A 19,732-nucleotide genomic window follows, 5' to 3' on the forward strand; every position below is an offset into this window, starting at 1 on the left:
TCAACCCCCTTTTTTAAAGATATTTTCCATAAAACTGAACTGTTTAGCATATGGGAAATTTAAAAATAGCATTCTTCAACGTCCATTCCAAACAAACCATTCCACGAACAGACCGTCAGCAAGGATGAATAATTGTGAAATAAAGCCGTCGATCGGTCTCGTGATTGATTTGTGGCGAAATGCGCATCGTACTAACTTTTATACCAACCGAGGCTTGGAATGTTGGCTCTTCTGTTCCGCGAATCACGACCACGGTGGCACAAGGAATGCTGTACATTGAGCATGCATTAAAGGAACTCTCCGGCCCCCTTCTTTTCCTTCCATTCCCATTCGATCCATTCGATCTTTAACCTCCGCTTGTCTCGTGCTACTCCGAAACGGAAACAGCCCCCGAGGGCTGTAAATTCATACCATACCAATTTCCGTGGGTTCGTCCTTCGAAACAAAAAAGGGAAGAAAAACCCTCTCTCGAACGGCTTGAATGCTTAACCAGCAGTAAAGTAAAACGAGGAATAGAAACGGGGGTGGGGAAAGGGGGAAAAAACAAAAAACGGAAGCTGAAGCCCGGAAGGTTAGCGAGTGAAATATGACGGGTACATTTGCTGCGAAGCATCCTCCGGCGACAGCGTGCGGCACGAGTGACAATGTGCGGCGACCGATACAACGAAAGTATCGCGCCTTTACAAAACAACAACAAACGACCGAGTAAACGACCATTTTGCGCGTTTTGGCGAGGGTGAGAGGGATGCAAAACAACGAAAAACCAAAATAAATCGAAATGCAAAGAAAGGTGTGTGGGGGCGGGCGGGGGGAGAGGGAGGAGGAGAGGGGTGGTAAAGCAAACATAAATAAACAAAAACTGTTGTTCGAAAAACATCTTTTCCTCCGGCGAAAATTGAACGGTTTTCTTCCATATAGCTCCGTTTCTTCGTTCGATAACATTCGATCGGTAGCGCTGTGGATCGTTCGAGGAAGAAACAAAAAATAGAAAAGAAAAAAAAACAGACAACAAAATGCAAATAATAAAAAGAAGGAATCAGCACACCGAGGAAACAACGGCAATGATAAGTAGCGCGTGTGGTATTGAACTCCGAACGAAATTGCGTTCGGTTGCTCGAAACAACAAGGTTAGGTCGTGAACGTTGTATGTACACTTCTCCCCTACTTGGATCTCTTGGACTCTCTTTAGGGGTGAGTTTAAAAACGGAAAATTTGAAAAAAGTCAACCTCTCCATACCAACCCCATTTCGCACGAACACACACACTTGTACATACTTCTCGTGACGAGAACAGGTGTGCAATATGTATAGACGCGTTCGGCTGTCGATAGTATACACCACACACGCGCACACACACACACAGCCGCACACAAAGCATATTCTCCATTTTCGCAGCATTTGTTGGTGTTGGTGCGAGAAATAAAATGTTCGTTGAAAGCATGCGCCTGGGATTCCTTTTCCTGTTCTCGCTCGCTCGGAAGAAGACCAACAGAGAAAAAAAACACCTTTGTTTTATCAGATGCTCGGCACTATGGGCTTCCCAAGGGTGGTTAAATTATGTCCTCCAGAACCGTGTGGCTCTCGTATCGTTTCATCCCTTAATGGGTCTATTTTCCCCACCCGAAAGAGAGCAATTTGGTGAGCAAAATAAAAAAAAAAAACAACCCCGCCGAACCGAACAGGTTAGGCGTGCCTTATCGTGCGGGGGTGGCAGGCGGTAGAAGGAAGAAGAAGGTGGTGGAAATTCGGATAGAAAAACTGACCGACACCATCGGGTTCGGGCACATTGCACACGTGTCCGTCGGACGGAACGGATCGCGGCATCCTCCATAAACACACGGACGCACGCAGGCACACGCACACAAACGCGCATACATTGCGCGGCATGCGTGATATCCGGTATCATCAATTTTTGGTTTTTATTTTTTCGATCGCCCCATTTGAACATTGCGAATCGGGAAATTGTTGTACGCGGAGCGGGAAAAACAAAACGCGTGACGGCACCGAACCAATTGCATAAGTGATTGTAGTGGCTGGTGTTAAGTGTGTTAATTGTGTGTGAAGAGGTTTTAAAAAAGTGATATGTGTGAATCATGTGTATTGCTAAAACTGATAACAAAACTGTAAGATGTGACGGTGTGTCCTCCCAGAAAGCAGAACAGCATTTTTTTTAGCAACATTGTAAAAAGTTTTCCAAGAGTACAAGAAATAGAAACGGTTCGTTCGTGTGTCGTCCGTATGCGTGTGTGCACGTGTTTGTGTGCGTAGGGTGGGTTTAATCTTCAAATGCTCCATCGTGTCCACCCCGTCCTTCTGCTACTTCTATGGTGTGTTTCCACCCTTCCCACCAGTTCTTCTCTTCCCCCCCTCCCCCCGCTCCTACAGGAAAACTCCCGTGTGGTTGTGTTTATGTATGTGTGCGTACACTCATTAATAAAAAATAGGTGTAGCTTCTAAAAGCGACGATCACGAGTTCCTCTCGTTCGGCTGTGATCCGTCCAGCTGGTGTGTTTGTCTACTTGCTCCCCATAACTTGCCAAACCCTTTCTCCTGTCCGTTTTTCCGACTCCCCCCCCCCCCCCCCCCCAGGTTGTGTGTAGCTACAGTCACGAAGTTCGTTTCGTGCCAACAACAAACATTATCGTCGTCGTTTATTCCGATGTGTGGTTTTTTGGGGTGTTGGTGAGAGATTCGCTGTGTTCGTTTAAGCACCGAACAGGAACCGAATTCTCTCTCACCATCTCTCTGTCTCTCCCTCTCTTTCTCGCCCTTTTTCTCGTTCATTGTGAAAACGAAAGGAAAGAGTTTTTCCTCGTGCAATTTCCATCTCGGGTACGATGGACTTATGGAATTTTGCATCGGCCACACAGTCACAGTCCTTTCTTTGCGATCAGCTTGTTCGGTGCGTGTTGCGTGTTGCGTTTTGTGTCGTCACCGTTTGTGTCTCCCATCAAAATCATTCTCCATCTTATCCCTCCCCAAACCTCTTCATGGACAGAAGGTGTACTACTACCGCAGATAGAAACAGTAGAACAGCAGTAGAACAATGGACGGATCATTAATATAGTGAACGCACGACGCGCAAAAGGAAAACCGAAATCGTGCCAAGGGAGGGAGGATGAAAAGGGGGAAAAAGGGGGTCGCAGGAAAATTAAAAAAGGGAAAAAACGCTTTTCAACACTTTCCAATTCCAGGTGAATTTTAGGGGAAAAACAATCTGCCATTGTTAGAGGAAAGTGCATCCTTTGCTGCATGCTGGACGAGGGGTGGAAGTGGTGAAGAGGAGGTCGGGATTGGAGGTGTGGGAAAACGGTACCTCCCTCCATCTGCCAAAACTATTTCCAAACGAAACTTTTCCATCCTCCCGCTTTTCCCCGCAAATGCCGTTTTTCACCTTCCATTCCACTTCACAGCTTCAGCCCACGGCAGGTGGTCAAATGGAGCGTTCAGATTAGCACAATACTAGTCGGTGGGATTGTTGGCCCATTCGAACAAAAAGCGTATGAAGTGGAAGAAAATTAAAAACAAAACAAAGCAAACATAAAAAAAACCGAGCGAAAGTATTTTCCCAACCAATACCTACGCTGGGTACACGCTTTACTTTTTATAGAGCACAAAGTATTTCGAACTTCGGACATAAACGACTCGAGGAAAATATCTTTCTCAGGTGCGGCTATCTTTACAAATGGCCACTTCCCGTTACCATTAATGGGGGGGGGGGGGGGAAAAATATGGGAAAGCACAGGGGGGGGGGGGATCTGTGAGGGAGAAAAACAGGAAGTGAAGGAAGCATTACATCCTCTCAATTACATCGCGTAACGCATTTGCAATTGCAATCCAAAAAAAAAGTGATGCTTATGAGAAAGGTGGCCAAAGCAAAACAAAACATCTTTGTTAACTCATTTTAACAATCCTTCGGTATCCATTCACATTCATTAAATACCTACCACTTTCTTTTCGTTTTTGTTTTTCGAAAAGCACAATAAGAAAAACAGTACCACAAACACACACACACACAGCCAAAGGGAAAAGAAAAACGGTTAGGGGATGAAAGTGTTTTATTCGTTCAATCAGTTAGTCACCCGATATGTGTGTGTGTGTTTGAATGTGTATGTGTGAGTGTGTTTGTGTGCCAACCCATCCTTGTATGTGTGTGTGCGTGTGTGTGTGTAACGTCCGTCTAGTGTTGGTGCGAGAATGAGACGGGAAGAATTAAATTTTCATCATCAGAAGCCAGTACACCTGCATGCATAATAGATGGCAAAGTTGTTGTACGTCGTCATTTTTTTTTTCGCTTCCCACTTTTTTTTTTGTTACGTCCTTTTATTTCACTCACCCACCCCTTTTTCCACTCCTTTTCTACATTACACACACACACGCACACATGCTCAACTTTGCCCCCAACATTACTGTGTTTTCCGTGTCTATTGCTTCATTCTTGCCCGTGAAATAGTTAACGGAAAAGCTTCGTCCTCCCTGTGTGTGCAAGCGTGTGACGATGTGTGTTTTTTTTGGGGGTTTGTTACGAAAAGTTTGTACGAAAGCGACGATGCGACGGCAAGGCATGCTTTGATGAGGCTAGAACTGAAGGTTTACTTACTTATGATGCTTGACACTACTGTGTACCAACAACCGCCAGTCGCTTAAATGGAATTAAAAAAAAAGAATCTAAACCACCTCTGTTTGTGGAGATTGAGTGAGAACAAGAACAGAACTTGAATGAGGGGGGAACAATAAGAGAAATACAGAGAAAGAGAGAAAGAGAATGAGATGACGGTATGAAAGTTGCTGTGGTTGCTTGAGGGTTATTGTGGGAATGTGGGAAAATCTGGCTGCCTAACGATAAAGCGAAAAGTTTTGATGAATTGAGATGCACAGCATTAGTGTCCCCATGCGAAAGCTAAATGCTGTTCTTCTTTATCTCTCTCTCTCTCTCTCTTTCTCTCGTAAGCATCATTTCGCGTTTTCATATCCACCGAAAATGGTGTTTTGTTGGGGTGGGGTGGGTTCCTTCTGTCCGGGGCGCGGTGCGGGCGCTTCTTTCTTGTTGTTCTTCTGATTGTTCATGATTAAAATCCGCTTTGTTTGTTTGTTTATTTTGCGAGGATAGGGGACCAAAAGAACCTCGCTTTCCCGGCGTGCGCCTGTTGGGTGGGGTCGTTCTTTTAATTTCCAAAAAACCTTTTATCCACTGTGGTCGTCGTCGACGGGCGCCGGGCACTTTTACATTTGAATTATCAACTCTATTATCATTATTATCGTTGTCGGCGTGTTCGTCGTCTGCGTGTTCTACCTGTCGTCTGCCTGTTCGGATGCAACAATTATTATTAAACAAACGCACTGCCCCAGAGGGGAAGAGGACCCCGGACGGAAACAAGCGCCCACAAATGGTCGTTTCCTTCTGTCTTCTTCCTTTCCACCCATTTCCTCCCTCCGTCATACCTTCCCAAAAACCATACTGTGCGATGCTAATGTGTTTTTATGTGTGTTTTTTGTGTGTATTTTTTCCCTCTATTGCTGACAGCAGTGGCTGATAGCAGCAAAGGTGTGTGTGTTTTAAATTGTTTCAGTTCAGACTGTTTCGCTGTGTTTCGAGTAATCAAACAAACGTGTTAAGTGTACCAGGTGTAATAAACGTAACTCAAGTAAAGAAAAGTGTGTGTTCCCAGGAAGAAAAAAAAACAAAGTGCGGCGATTGAAGTTGCACATTTAAGCTGTTTGAGCGCTTGGGAAAAACAAAAACAGGCAAACAAAACCCACTGTAAGTACTAAAATAAAGACATGACACGTTGCGCAGCTTTAAACATTCTAGTCCATTGCTTGCGTAAAGCGTATGCGTAACGAATACAATATTGTTTTCGAAAAAAGCAGCAGCAGCAGCAGCGTTCGTGCTTCCGCTCCCACAAAAAGCCGGCCAAACACATATCCTTTATCAGTCATGTTGCCACATTCCATTTTTTACTATATTTTATTTTAGGCAATAAAGTGTACGGTTCACTGTTTGATTGCAGATGACACGGTTTTGTTCGTGTCCTTTCTTCTTTCTCCTCTTTTTTTCTTCTTCTTATCGCTCGAGCAACCCGTCGTTTACCCGTTTGATGGCAATGTGTGCTTCACGTTCGAATAGAAGGAAGAAATAAAAACTTCCATCCCAGGTGTGACACAGGCGACACCCTTCTTTACAATCTCAACCTACCTGACAACCCTCGGATCTTGGGTTTGGGGGGTTTTTTTTTTTATGGAAAATTTATATCCTTACCTCTCTCTCACACACACACACACTGTCTGAACGCACGATCAAATAAAGGGAAGGACGAAAAATCACCATACAACCGAACACGCACCGGAACACTTCCACAAACAAAAGCACATTGGAAAAGAGACACAGGTTTAATAGACCCTCGTCGTATCGTGTTGCTATCGTGTACGCACCAGAAAAGTTGCCCCCCCCCCCAAAACGCTGATGGGGCGACAATGTCGAACGAGGGGTGTAAAGACAGTACTCACCTTTTTTTTGGGGGATGGTTGGCTCCATCCCTCGACGGTCGCACCTTGACAAAATTCGGCTTTATTGTCCGTAAACCGATTGCACCAAAAGGTTTGCCTAGATGATGGCACTGGTAGCGTTTGGAATGCCACCCGTTTGTTGGAAGAGTTAGACGACTGGGTAATGCGACAAAGCTTCGCACGCTTTCCCATGCTTGACCCGTTTGCATTATTACACCGATGGGTGGGCTTTTTCGCCAATTATCCAAACTTTCCCAACAATCATCAGCAATGGCGTGTGTGTGTGCGTGCGTGTGTGTGCGCAAACATGGGAGCCCCGAAATCGAGATCTCTACTTCTCAGTTTTGGGCACCGAAAATGGGTTGAAGTGAATGGCGCTAAATATATATATAAGTTAGGTAGGAATACGAAACGATCGATGTAAGTTAAGTTAGTATACGTAAGATTAGATTTAATAGAAATTATTATAATATTCGTGAGATACAACGTATCTCACGAAACTATTAAATGTATAGGTAGTAGTAAGTAAAACTGCCACGCGTCCCGTCTGGCTACAGCACTAGACGCGTAGGTTAGTCTCGTTTTGTAAGCTGGAATAAACACTATTATAATTGGCGCAGTCGACGGTTCTCACAAGTGTAATCCGAGCCCACGCACGAGGCATCTGTTGTCCCGAGTTTTCGGTCGCTGAGCGTATATCAGCCGATTTGCGGCAATAGCAGGATCGAGTGAGAAAAAGAACCTTACTAACGTTCAAAGTGTCGGATAAACGTGCTAAAGAATTCGACAGGAGGAGAAATATGGAGCCCGACGTAGGACAATTAATGGAGCAAGTGAAGTTGCTTACATTAAACCAGCAAGTGTTGATGAACAGCATAACGACATTAAATACTAATTACAACGATCCATTGCTGAAGTTGTCTATCCCTGATCCGGTTAAACACATTGCTGTTTTCGATGGGAATAAATCATTGGCAAACGCATGGCTCGTAGATACCGAAGAGACACTTAACCTCTACGAAAGCTTCGTCGGTCAGCCCATCTACGCACAAATCATCCGAACGGTGAAGAGTAAAATAAAAGGCGAAGCAAAAGAAGTGCTCGTAGCAGCGGGCAACCCGAACACATGGCCCGAAATCAAAGAGGCAATCACGACCACATATGGAAACAAGCGCGATCTAGCGACGCACATGTATTCCTTATTCTATGCTAGACAAGGAAAAAAGTCTATATCAGAGTTCTATAAGAACGTAAAATCTATTCAAACATCCATGAGGACATCGGCCGCTATGATGGACGAATACAAAGATTCGTTGCCAGCCATAGGTAACTTGCTTGACCTGCTGACATTAACGAGGTTTATCGATGGGTTGGACTGTAATTTATCCATGTATGTGCGAAGCTTCAAACCCAAAACGCTGGAGGATGCGTTGGAGATAACCGAGCAATACTCTAATGCTGCTTATCGAACAAAGCTAGAAACAGCTAAAAGCAGTAACGGAAATAATACAAACAGCAGTTCAAATTTCGGTAAATATAAAAATTATGATCAAGCTTCTGGACGCTATAAATCATCAAAGCACGCCGCCGAAAGATGGAAAAATACAGATAACACGCATACAGCCTCAACAAAATCAAAGCCATCATCCGATAGGGATGTTTCGATGAAGACGCAACTTTCTAGGATGCAGATAAACGCACACAACGGAACGCATGAAAGGTACTACAAGAACCAACACGCTGAAAGGTGCCATCAGCGTGACAGCAGCGACGATGAACAAGACTGCGAAAATGCGGATGCTGTGCATGAGGTAAACTTATCTACTATTTCAAGAAACAAGTTAAAGCGGGCAGTGAATAGCAATAATTTCATACCATACGTATCAATTCACACTACGGACGGCGAACTAAAATTCTTAATTGACACCGGAGCAAATAAGAATTACATTGCACCCGAAAACGTTTGTTTAGATGAGTGTAAAGACGAAGAGGGATTACGCGTGAACAACGTTAATGGCGAACATAATCTAAACAAATCCACTTCAATTGATATATTTCAAATTAAGAAACCTTTAACTTTTTACGTATTTAAATTCCATAAATTTTTCAATGGCATTATCGGTTACGAAAGCCTAAGAGATTTGAGAGCTCGACTAAACATTAAAGAAAACACCTTGGCGATAGGTAGAAAAACAATTAAATTGAAAAAGTATTTTTCAGAGAATTACAAATTAAATTTAAGCGAACAAAAATATCAATATATTGAGATACCCAGGAATTCTATCGGTTCGTTTTTGATCGAAGACGAAATAGCATGTAAAAATTACACAATATTACCTGGCCTATATTCAGCCGTAGCTGGAAAAGCGATCGTAGCTATCGAAAGAACGAGTAATCCGTTTTCAGCTGATATAAATTTCAATGAAGTAGAAATAGGATCGGATTATCAAACTTTAAGTAAACTACCCGAAGTGGAGTGTTGCGACCAATATTCCCTACCAACAGATCATTTGAATGAAGAAGAAAAGCAAGCCATACACGAGGTGATCAGGTTAAACAAGGAAGTTTTATATTTTGAAAACAACCCGCTTACCTTTACACACAAAATTAAGCACAAAATAAGAACTACAGATAATATACCCATTCATACGAAATCGTATAAATATCCACAAGTTTACGAGCTTGAAGTACAGCGACAGGTTAAAAAGATGTTAGAAGATGAAATAATCAGAGAATCTATATCGCCGTACACTTCCCCCGTGTGGATAGTTCCGAAAAAGGACGATTCATTAGGAAACAAACAATTTCGGTTGGTAGTAGATTACCGAAAATTGAACGAAAAAACCATTAATGATAGATATCCAATTCCCGAAATATCTGAAATACTAGATAAACTAGGAAGAACTTGTTACTTTTCGACCATCGATTTAGTTTCGGGATTTCACCAGATCCAGTTAGCGGAGGAAGATATCGAGAAAACTGCGTTTTCAGTAACATCAGGGAAATATGAATTCACACGCATGCCGTTCGGTTTAAAAAACGCGCCAGCAACTTTCCAACGCGTAATGGACTGTATTCTTAGGGAGGAAATAGGAAATTGCTGTTTTGTCTACATGGATGACATTATTATATTTTCAAGTTCATTGCAAGATCACAAAAGGGATTTAATGAAAATATTTAAAAAACTCAGCGATGCGAACTTGAAAATCCAATTAAGTAAATGCAACTTCTTTCGAAAGGAAGTAGATTTTTTGGGTCATACAGTTACAGAAGACGGTGTTAAACCTAATAGTAGTAAAATTGACGTTATAAAAAACTGGCCAACCCCTAAAACAGAAAAAGAATTACGTCAGTTCCTCGGTACTATAGGATATTACAGGAAATTCATTAAGGACTTTGCAAAATTAGTTAAGCCGTTAACAGCATTATTACGAAAAGACGTTGAATTCGAAATAACACCAGAGATAACTGCATGTTTCGACAAATGTAAACGATTGTTAACAATGGAACCAATACTTATTTATCCCGATTTTTCTAAGGATTTCATACTTACAACCGACGCAAGCGATTTCGCAATAGGAGCTGTCCTATCGCAAGGTACTTTGCAAAGTGATAGGCCCGTCGCATACGCATCTCGCACACTAAATAAGACAGAGGAGAAATATTCTACCACCGAGAAAGAATTGCTTGCGATGGTTTGGGCTGTAAAGCATTTTCGGCCGTACCTTTATGGAAGACATTTCAAACTTGTGACCGATCACCAACCATTAACCTACTCACTTACGAATTCAAACCAGAGAATAGTTAGGGGAAAGTTAGTATTAGAGGAATACGATTACGATTTGGTATATAAACCAGGAAGAAACAACGTCATCGCAGACGCATTATCGAGAATAAGGCCGAATGAAGCGAATTTCAACAATCAAGCACCAAGTTCAAATAGTAATAGTACAAGCTCAGTTTTAGTGCAAATCCCGAACTCTTATACGACAAGCGATTGTGAAACTGTACATTCCGCAGATACTAGTGATGACTTTTTCATTCCTTGTACAGAAAAACCAATCAATTCATTTAAAACGCAAATAATTATTAAAATAGATGATTCAGTCAGCTTCACCTCCGAGCAAATGTTTCCTAAGTATTACAGGTTCACTTATTGCAAACCACATTATGAAGAACAGGATATAATTAACATATTTAAGAACCAACTAAATCCTAAAGTGATCAATTGTATCAAATTACCTGTCTCTATAATACAATTAGTTCAGGAAACATATAAAAAGTTAGACATTGATAAATCATTCAAAATAGTTATTTCTAACACATTATTGGAAGATATTCAAGACGAGGCAGAGCAAGATAGAATCATACGCGCGACACACGAGGAAGCACATAGGGGAGTTAACGAAAACAAATTACAAATTTATCAACATTATTTTTTCCCTCGCCTAGAAACCAAGCTCAAGACCTTTATCCAATCCTGCAACAAATGCAAACTAAGCAAATACGACCGAAATCCACCTAAACTCATTCGGAAAAGTTTTTTTGGCGCGGCACCATTTGATAGGATTCACATAGATATTTTCTTTCTGAAGAAAACAAAATGGCTAACGATTGTCGACTCATTTTCGAAATTTGCAAATACAATCCCAATACAGACAAGAACAATAGTAGATTTAAAAACAGCTGTTACAGAGCATATTCGCCAATTCGGACGTCCATCGACAATCGTATGCGATCAAGAGCCGTCATTTACATCAATTGATTTTGTCGGATTTCTAAATGACTTAGGCATAGAAATTCACTACGCGAGCTGTTCAAGTTCTAACGGAACAGTGGAAAGGTTCCACTCAACATTAATCGAACTATACCGTACTTTAAAAGATAAATACAGGACTTTTACTCTAGAACAACAAATCAATATAATAACAGATATTTACAACAATACTTTCCATTCGGTAACAAAATGTAAACCTCGTTCAATAATATTTAATACGCGTAATATAACGAATACCGAGGAGATTGAAGAAAATTTTGAAAAATTACGAAGCGTGGTACAACATAGGCTAAATAAGAACAAAGAGAAATACGAGCATAAATACCAGCATTTAGAAAAACCCAAGAAACTCATTCAAAATGAATCCGTATTCATAAAATCATCGCAAAGACTCACAAAAGATCGTGATCCGTTTAAACTATCTAGAGTAAAAAAGGATAATGAATTAACATTTAAAGATAATTACAATATAAAAATACACAAGAAAAGAATTAAGAGCTGAATAACAAAGAAAATAACTTAAAATTAACGGAAACGAGAACCGAAAAGATGCTAAGCGTGATACGAATTGCATCAAAGACCGATAAATTGCATTGGATTCATAAATTACAGGCCGAGGACGTCCTTTTTCTACCCCGGGGAGGAGTTAGGTAGGAATACGAAACGATCGATGTAAGTTAAGTTAGTATACGTAAGATTAGATTTAATAGAAATTATTATAATATTCGTGAGATACAACGTATCTCACGAAACTATTAAATGTATAGGTAGTAGTAAGTAAAACTGCCACGCGTCCCGTCTGGCTACAGCACTAGACGCGTAGGTTAGTCTCGTTTTGTAAGCTGGAATAAACACTATTATAATTTATATATATCTATATGTCCGCTTAAAGGTTCAAGGTGCGTTCCTGATGGGAAAAAGGGAGAGTGAAACGAGTGTTGTGGCCCTTAAAATATCCTTTGCAGCCGAATGTACGTAACGGGCGAGCCAACAACGAAACGGATGAACAGGAATAGTGTTAATATCCATTAAAATATTCCCAGTACTACACCCTAGTGTGCCGATGTTTACCTTTTCCATAACACTTGGCGAGGATGGATCCTTCCAAACACCAAACACACACCTACACACACACACACACACACACGTTCTGCCAAACAAATACAAACACACATACAGGTTCGAGAATTCGAGGCAGACAGATAGCCAGCACCACCATGGGTGCATAAATATGTGGCAAGGGCGAGTGTTTTTTCTTTCTTCTCTTTTTCCTCGATTTTACGTATTTAGCTTGGTAAAAGGGAACATATTCGTTTTCCCCTCTCGCCCCACTTGCTCCTCCTGCTTTCCATTTCCGTGTTCTAGTCCCACACACAGAACCAGCACACCAGTTAGACACTGGGCTATGGCCGATGCATGCATGTATACCAAGTGCGTTCTATACACAAGCCGTACAGGGTGACGGGTAAGCGCACGAGAGGAATAAAAAAAAATATACGTAAAAAAAGAAGAAAAAAGAATGAAAAGTAAACTGAAGCGAGTACAAAATAATGTAAGAGTGTCCGCTCGCTACTACGCTTTCCCACGCTGCTCTCGTGGTACATGGTGGCCGTGGCGTACACACAAACACACATACACAGCAGACACACAGTCATTTCCCACAGCGATCGAAACGAATCATCCATCCAGCGAGTGGCGTACGGCGTGGCGTTTGTGCTTGGTGCTGCTGACCCGCCACGGCCAAAAGGATAACGAACGCGATTCGTGCTAGACTGAATGTGAGGTGGTCTCTGGGATGGGGATGGGGTTGGTGGGACCTGGAGTGGAAAGAAGGAGCAGACAAAAAGAACGTCGTAAGCAACGTGAGAAAGAGGACTCTTCGTTCGTGTTTTTTTTTGCTGTTGTTGTTGTTGTGTTCATCCTCCTCCTCTTCTTGTTCCCGGCCATCTGGTTACCTCCCCCCCCCCTCCTCCGATTATGTTGTTGCATTACAAAACTACATCCACTACCGTTGCACGGTGAATGAAAAGTCATGCCAGCACAAACGGGCCTCGAGGGCCTGGGCACGAGATTCCTCGGCCCTGGACTACGGCCTCGGTAATACTCGCCAAACACGGCGGCGTACATGTTGGGTCGTTTCTCACGTTTTTGTGCTTTTCATTTGTGCTGTACACGGCTCGGTGTACAATATGCTGCCGGATCCTGGAATCCGTCCGAGCCCGGAATGGGGAGAAGTGTGTGGAAAATGGACCAGTTCTGTTCAGGATTCCCCAGGTTGCACTAGATTTTCGTCGATTCGGAACACATACTCATACACACATTCACACACATGGGAAGGGTGTGGCGAGAGCTCCCGAGAATAGGATTTTCCACCCTGCGTTCGCCCATGTGTTCCGCGCTCCCATTCCGAACGAGGGATGCGAGACTCCGGTCGCATTGGCATTGTGTGTTGGGTCAGTTTGTGTGTGTGTGTGTGTGTGTGTGTGTGTGTACGATGAAGCGGCTCCCAGTGACTGGGAAGCTGGGATGGGCACTTCCAACAACGGTTTTCCACTGTTGGAGCTCACACAACTCGTAAGATTTCATGTACTGCTGATTATGCTGGCAAGCAGCGAACGTAGCTTGGATGGTATACACACGCCGGCATAAAAAATTGCCACATTCAAATATTATTCATACACGCGCGAAAACGTCCGTAAGCGGATTTTGATAGCACCGCTTTCCAGTTAGCACCGGTACTGGTGCTGATCTTTTCCGTTATTTTTTTTTTGTGTGTGGTATGGTGAGATTTTTTTCCTTTCATTTTTGCAGTTTTTTTTGGGTCTCCTACAAACACGAGTGTTAAAATACCATTCGTGGAAGCTATTCTGATTTTATGCCACCTTTTTTCATTTCGCAAAATCTTTGCACTCGGATGAAGTGATGGAGACGCCTGGTCGTTTGTTGGCTGCAGCATTCATACCATTCCGAACGAACATACCTGGATAAGAGGAAGCCTTTTACCCATGTCTTGAATGCTAAGGAATCTTTGCTCTTGTGAGGAAAAAATTTTTTCTTCCCCCATTCCCATCCATCTAGTTTGCAAAAAAAAAATTCCTTTCTACCTCAACAATGGAGACGCCTGGTGGTTTTCAAATTTCGATGGAGACGCCTTGCCCTTTCTAGCGATGAAGACGTTTTTTAAAGGCAACACACCTTGCAAATTAGACGTTTCTATCACATAGCAGAGCAAGCAAAAAAACATACTGCCGGTATACAAAACAATGCAAAAGTTTTGGAAGAAAAATCACTGCATGGGAAAAAAACACAATAACAACAACTAAAGAAAACCCCTTTTCCAGGGAAAGCGATACGCATACCACCGACCATTATCACTAACAGCTCCACTTTCTCTGTCAGGCAGACACTTTCTAGGGATCCCACGGGATCCGACGTGCTTCCATTTGCAGCACTCGGAACTTTTTCACTAGACCTTTTTCTTACTTTCCTGCGCCCGTGTGTGTGGGTTATGTTATGCCACGGAAGTTTCGTGCGAACAAGCGTAGAAAAAATAAAACATGGCATTAGCAGCTAGGGCACTAGGGTTGAACATTAGGCGAAAAGTGCTCAACCATCATTAAAAGTCGCTAGCACTAAGGCAGCCCGTCCATACCACACCTATTGCCATTTTCGGAAAACACCAACAAACAAACAAAAAAAAACAGATGTAACGTGCAGAAAAGAAAAAAACAGCGAAACGATACCGCGTGTGTTCGCCAAAATCGCCAAATAAAAAATAAAGAAGCCCGTTCGATAGAAAATCGATTCCCGGCTTCGCATCCTATTACCGTTACAACGCAACGTGTGCTACTGAACCACACCGATAGCTACCGGATACAGTTTCGACCAACAACACTGCCTCCCCCACCAAGGGATGAGTGCTGTGGGGGGAGCGGGGGAAGGGAGGGGGCAGGTGAATTGCCTGACGATAGGTTGGCTTTTGCTTTCGTTTGTGTGTTTCGCGCCCCAAAGCGATGGGAAATTACATCAATATCGCATCAATATTTGCGTTCCTCTCTGTCGCTTTGCATTAAGGCGCCCAGCGCGACTTTCACCGATGCGTTTCATCCGGTAAAGCTTCGCACATCAAAAAAGGAAAGTAAAATGCCAAGCTTTATCAGTAAAGAGAGAAAAAAAACTCACACACACCCCCACACAAAACCCAATTGAGAGTTCGATTCAAGGTGAGCCTATTCAATTCGTTTCACTTCCTAGCAGCATCCCCAATGGAATCCTTGATGTATCTCTTTCGTTTTCTTCGCTTCTTTTTAAGCCCTTTTTTTCCTTTCCCACTTTTTGAGACAGTCTTTCGAGGGACTCCCTCCACTCTAAAAGAAGAAAAAACCCGTCAGGTTTGGTTCATGTTAATTGTGGCCACGAAAGGTCGATTTTATTGCCGGCAAACGACGACCGACAACGGTACCACTTTTAATGCTTCGCCGAAAACGTACCCACGGTACATGCCCGGGGGGTCACATACAACAGCAAAAAGAAAAAAAGGGTGTATACAATATTGAACATTTTATGGCAAAGGATCGGGTAATGTTTCTGCGCGGTGTTTTTTTTTTTGGTTCATTCCTTCCTTTCGAATACCAATCTTGGACCATCTCGCGGGTGGGATGTATGCACACTACCACCCACAGAAGCTTCCTGTCTTGTTTTCGCGCGTTTCGTTTTGAAAAGTAGCTGAAGAAGTAGCAGAAGAAAAAAAAACCAACCAACAAAATGAACAAGAAAGCGAACGCGCGCGGGTACGATAAATGGACGCGCCACCGAAGGCGCTGTTGAGGTCGCTAAAAATGCGCTTCACTTTTATGTGCCATATTTTGGTTTTATATTTCGTTTCGAACCAACACCACCCGTGCTGCTGCTTTATATTTCCCGGTTGGCGTGATGTGCGTGCCATATGCAAACTGGAAAAATAATATCGGTCTATGTGCTTGAGGGTGTGTGTGTGTGTGTTTGTGAGGGTTTTTTTTTCATTTTGCCCATTGGTTGTTGTTGTTTAAGAGCTCTCGTTTCGTGGTTTTAACTAATGCTTCTTGCCAGTCCCGCGTCACCCTAGTCCACCCGCGAGGGATGTAGTGGGGAACACTCCGGTTAGGGGGAAAAGGGGGTAAAACCCACCCATTTTAACCGGGTCAGCTATTGGGGAACAGTCCCACCACGCGCATCATAAATTGGTTTAGCACATTTTGTAGCACAAAATTCAAAATTTGTCGAACACGCGGGATGCGGTTTTTGAAGCGCCAATTTGGTGAATTGGTTTGTGTTTGTGTGCTGCCTTCACCGCTGTGTTTATCTTGCCGCCTGCAAACAACAGTCTGACCTCAGAATTTTCATTCATTTCATTCCCGGTTCGGTGTTTTTGGCATAAAATGTCAGCTTAATTGCAAGTGCAGAGTGCGAGTGTAGAAAAACGGGGAAAATTAAATTTTCACCCACATCAAGGGAGCATGCAAACAAAGGGGGGGGGGGGGGGGCGTCAATAGAGTTAGTGGTGGTGCTGGTCTTTCTCTCTTTTTGTCTCTCTTTGTAAGTTTTCCATGGGACACACCTTCACTCATTTCCCTGAGAACAAAACATAACACGTTCCTCCCTTCTCCTGTTCCCCCCTCCGAACACCCTCACCCCTCGCTCCAACCCACACACATACCCACACCAAAAAGGAAACGCTCGTTATTCCATTCGAACGACTAATCGGTACCTTATAAGTGAGAGGCACGCACAGCCCATCGGGAAGGAAAGGAAAAGCTTCCCCAACCTTTCCAAGGCCACTGCCCCGTGTCCCTTGCTTTCTTTTCTTGTGGTCACGAAACATTACTTCTTACATTTACTTCTTCTCTTAGTGCCCAAAACCCACCCCCAAAAAACCAGAAAGTGCTACTAGGGCTGCTTTCATTTTTCATTGGACAGTATTACGCCGTTGGAATTGGTGGAAAATTGAACTTAACTTGAAGGATTTTTTTTCTTTTCTTTTCGTGCTCATACACACATACACCCACACACACACTCGTACACCGAAATTGAGTGAAGTAGAAAAAGTGGAATTTGTCCTATGCGTCCTTTGGTAAGCCTTCGGGCCTTCGGGTGGATGAGGTTTTTAACTTCAATACGAATGCTTGGACAGTTCCCGAACCACGATCTAGTTTCTTGGGAGAAATACATCAACCAAAAAACAAAAAAGAAAAGGTTCGAAATAAAACAACTAACGAAAGGAAGTAAACAAAACATTGACTTGTGTCCTTCACGTTGGGATGTGCTTTCATTTTTTTATATATATTTTCGCCCCTTCACTATCTGGATGTGTTTATGTTCATAGTTCAAGGGTTCACTTTGTTCGATGTGCTCTCCACGGTGTGTGCTCTAAGTGGCTTGTGCCCTGTCGCCATGGTCCCTGTTGGCGTTGAGAGGAAATTTCTTGCGAAAATGGACGACATGGTCGATATGCGATGGTACACACTTACCCACCCCGCCCCGCCCCCAGATTCCATTTCATCCCGAACCGACCTTGATCCAGAAAAAATAATATGTCCATTATGGCGTAACTAAAGGATCCGAACAAAACGAAAAAATATAACAATCTATTCGAATGTCCTTTGTCGTTTTCTTAGAAGGGATCGACCACTGGCACAAAGTCAACTCGAAAGTAACTTTAATCTGGGGTACCCTTTGCTACGCAAAGCAATTTTTGCGAAATGAAAATTTCTGCTGACGCTGACGATCATCGTCCACTAAGGTGAATGAAGGTGGTGAATTTCTCTGGCCTACGGTAAGGCTGCTTCCAACTGCCAGCATTGTGGTAACAGTTGTGACAAACGGCTACATTTTACGAAGATACCATTCGCTAAACCAAGCGCGCAAAGTTTTTACCTGTGAAGATGAAACACCGTCAATGGCGTCACGGTCATAATGGCTGGGGCTGTCGCGGAAAAGCGAAATCATTTCAAATTTTTTGACTCATATAAAACAAAACCTGTACAGAACGTGGAAATGGGTAAAAATGGAAGCAGCAAAAAAACAAACTCCATATCTCCACCTTCTTCAATTTGAGTTCTGCCGAAAGTTTCCGTTCCCGTTTTTTTTTTGGGTAGAGAAACGTCCCCATGCCGATGGTGGACTTGAGACTATCGATTTTTGGCTTCTTCCCATCCATTTGCACCTGTTGGCATGGAGTTTTTTTTGTTCCCCTCCTTTATCCCAGCATGGCACCCCCCCGGTGGGGGAAAGTTTGACAAAGTTGAAGACCCCTCGTCATGGTTAGCTGGAAGTTTTATAGGAAAAATAGCTTAAGAAAAAATCAAAGCAAAGCAAAAAAAATGGCGAGCAAAGAAGGAAGGAAGGAAAAAAAACACAGAAAACTCATTGGACTAATAAAAGTAGTTAAGCTCATTTTAGCTCATTCCCATCTAGAGTGATTTCGCGCGATTATGCTCCCCATCCGGGACATGCTGGCGGGATGGCAGAATGAAAAATTAGTCCACTTTACGCTCGGAGAAAAATGTATCCGGAAATCACGGGTGATATTGTATGGGTGATAGTATTGGTAGTATTAATATTTCTTCACCCCAACTCGCCCCTCACATCCACCAACCCCAAAAACTGTAATTGTGAGCTGTGTGATTGCAATTCATTCATCAACGCAGAAATGAAACAGATCCAAAAGACTAAGTGAGCTGCTTAAGAAGCTATTTCGCGGAACAGTTACGTTCGCTGGTGGATCATTTCTTCTGTACCAACCAAACCGGTCGGTTTCATGCTATAAGCAACCGCGTACCGCAGCATCACCCATCCTGCCACCCAAAAAAAAGCACAAAGTGAATATTATTATCCTCACCCTAAACGGGTGGCGATAGATTTGGGCCAAAATGGGGATACCATACACACACACACACCTTCTATTTTGTTGTTGTTGTGTGCTGCCGTGTTTTTCGTAGTGTGCGTGAAAAATACCCCAAAGTCATCCCGTGCTTAGGATGGTCTAAATATTTCAACAGTTTGTCAACGCCATCCATACCCTCTGGTGACCGCACCAGGTTCGCACCGGCTCGTTCTCTGCCACTGGTTTCGTTGCCTTTTAAAAGGGGCCACCGGGAACCGGAACACTGCACGGTGTGGACCGAAACGCCCTTAAGCGACGGCTGTGGGGCTGTGGTTTGTCGATTGGATTCGTCATAAAAAATGAAAACATCAAAAAGCTTAAACCATTAGACGCCCGTAAAGTCGCGCACGGGCTGCTCATGAATAATGCAAGCCATCCTTCTCCTCGACCACCACCACCACCAACCACCCAAGGCGCTCGTTTTTCCTTTCTTTCCCTTAATGCCTAGTCTTCGAAAAAAGGGGCTCTTTTTATCGAAGAATTTGTTGAGCGAGAAAAAGTACATTCGGCGGGGGAAAGGGGGGGAAA

The 19,732-nt window shown here is 43.1% G+C and overlaps 1 protein-coding gene across 12 annotated transcripts in view; it reads left to right on the plus strand.

Moving 5' to 3' along the window:
- The first annotated feature begins 1,549 nt into the window (after positions 1 to 1,549).
- LOC125764900 (1-phosphatidylinositol 4,5-bisphosphate phosphodiesterase epsilon-1-like) overlaps positions 1,550 to 19,732 on the plus strand; it is a 57,956-nt gene continuing 39,773 nt past the window's right edge. Inside the window, exons 1-2 of one of the 12 annotated variants that reach the window (XM_049429581.1) lie at positions 1,550 to 2,326; positions 5,527 to 5,760. The gene's annotated coding sequence lies outside the window, so the exon portion shown is untranslated. Of the gene's footprint in view, positions 2,327 to 2,388; positions 3,001 to 3,765; positions 4,271 to 5,523; positions 5,761 to 19,732 lie in introns of those variants that run through there. The other 11 variants (XM_049429580.1, XM_049429579.1, XM_049429582.1 and 8 more) reach the window with 11 other exon arrangements.

The sequence above is a fragment of the Anopheles funestus genome, chromosome 2RL (genome assembly GCF_943734845.2).
Source record: "Anopheles funestus chromosome 2RL, idAnoFuneDA-416_04, whole genome shotgun sequence".
In the NCBI taxonomy this organism is placed as follows: Eukaryota; Metazoa; Arthropoda; class Insecta; order Diptera; family Culicidae; genus Anopheles; species Anopheles funestus.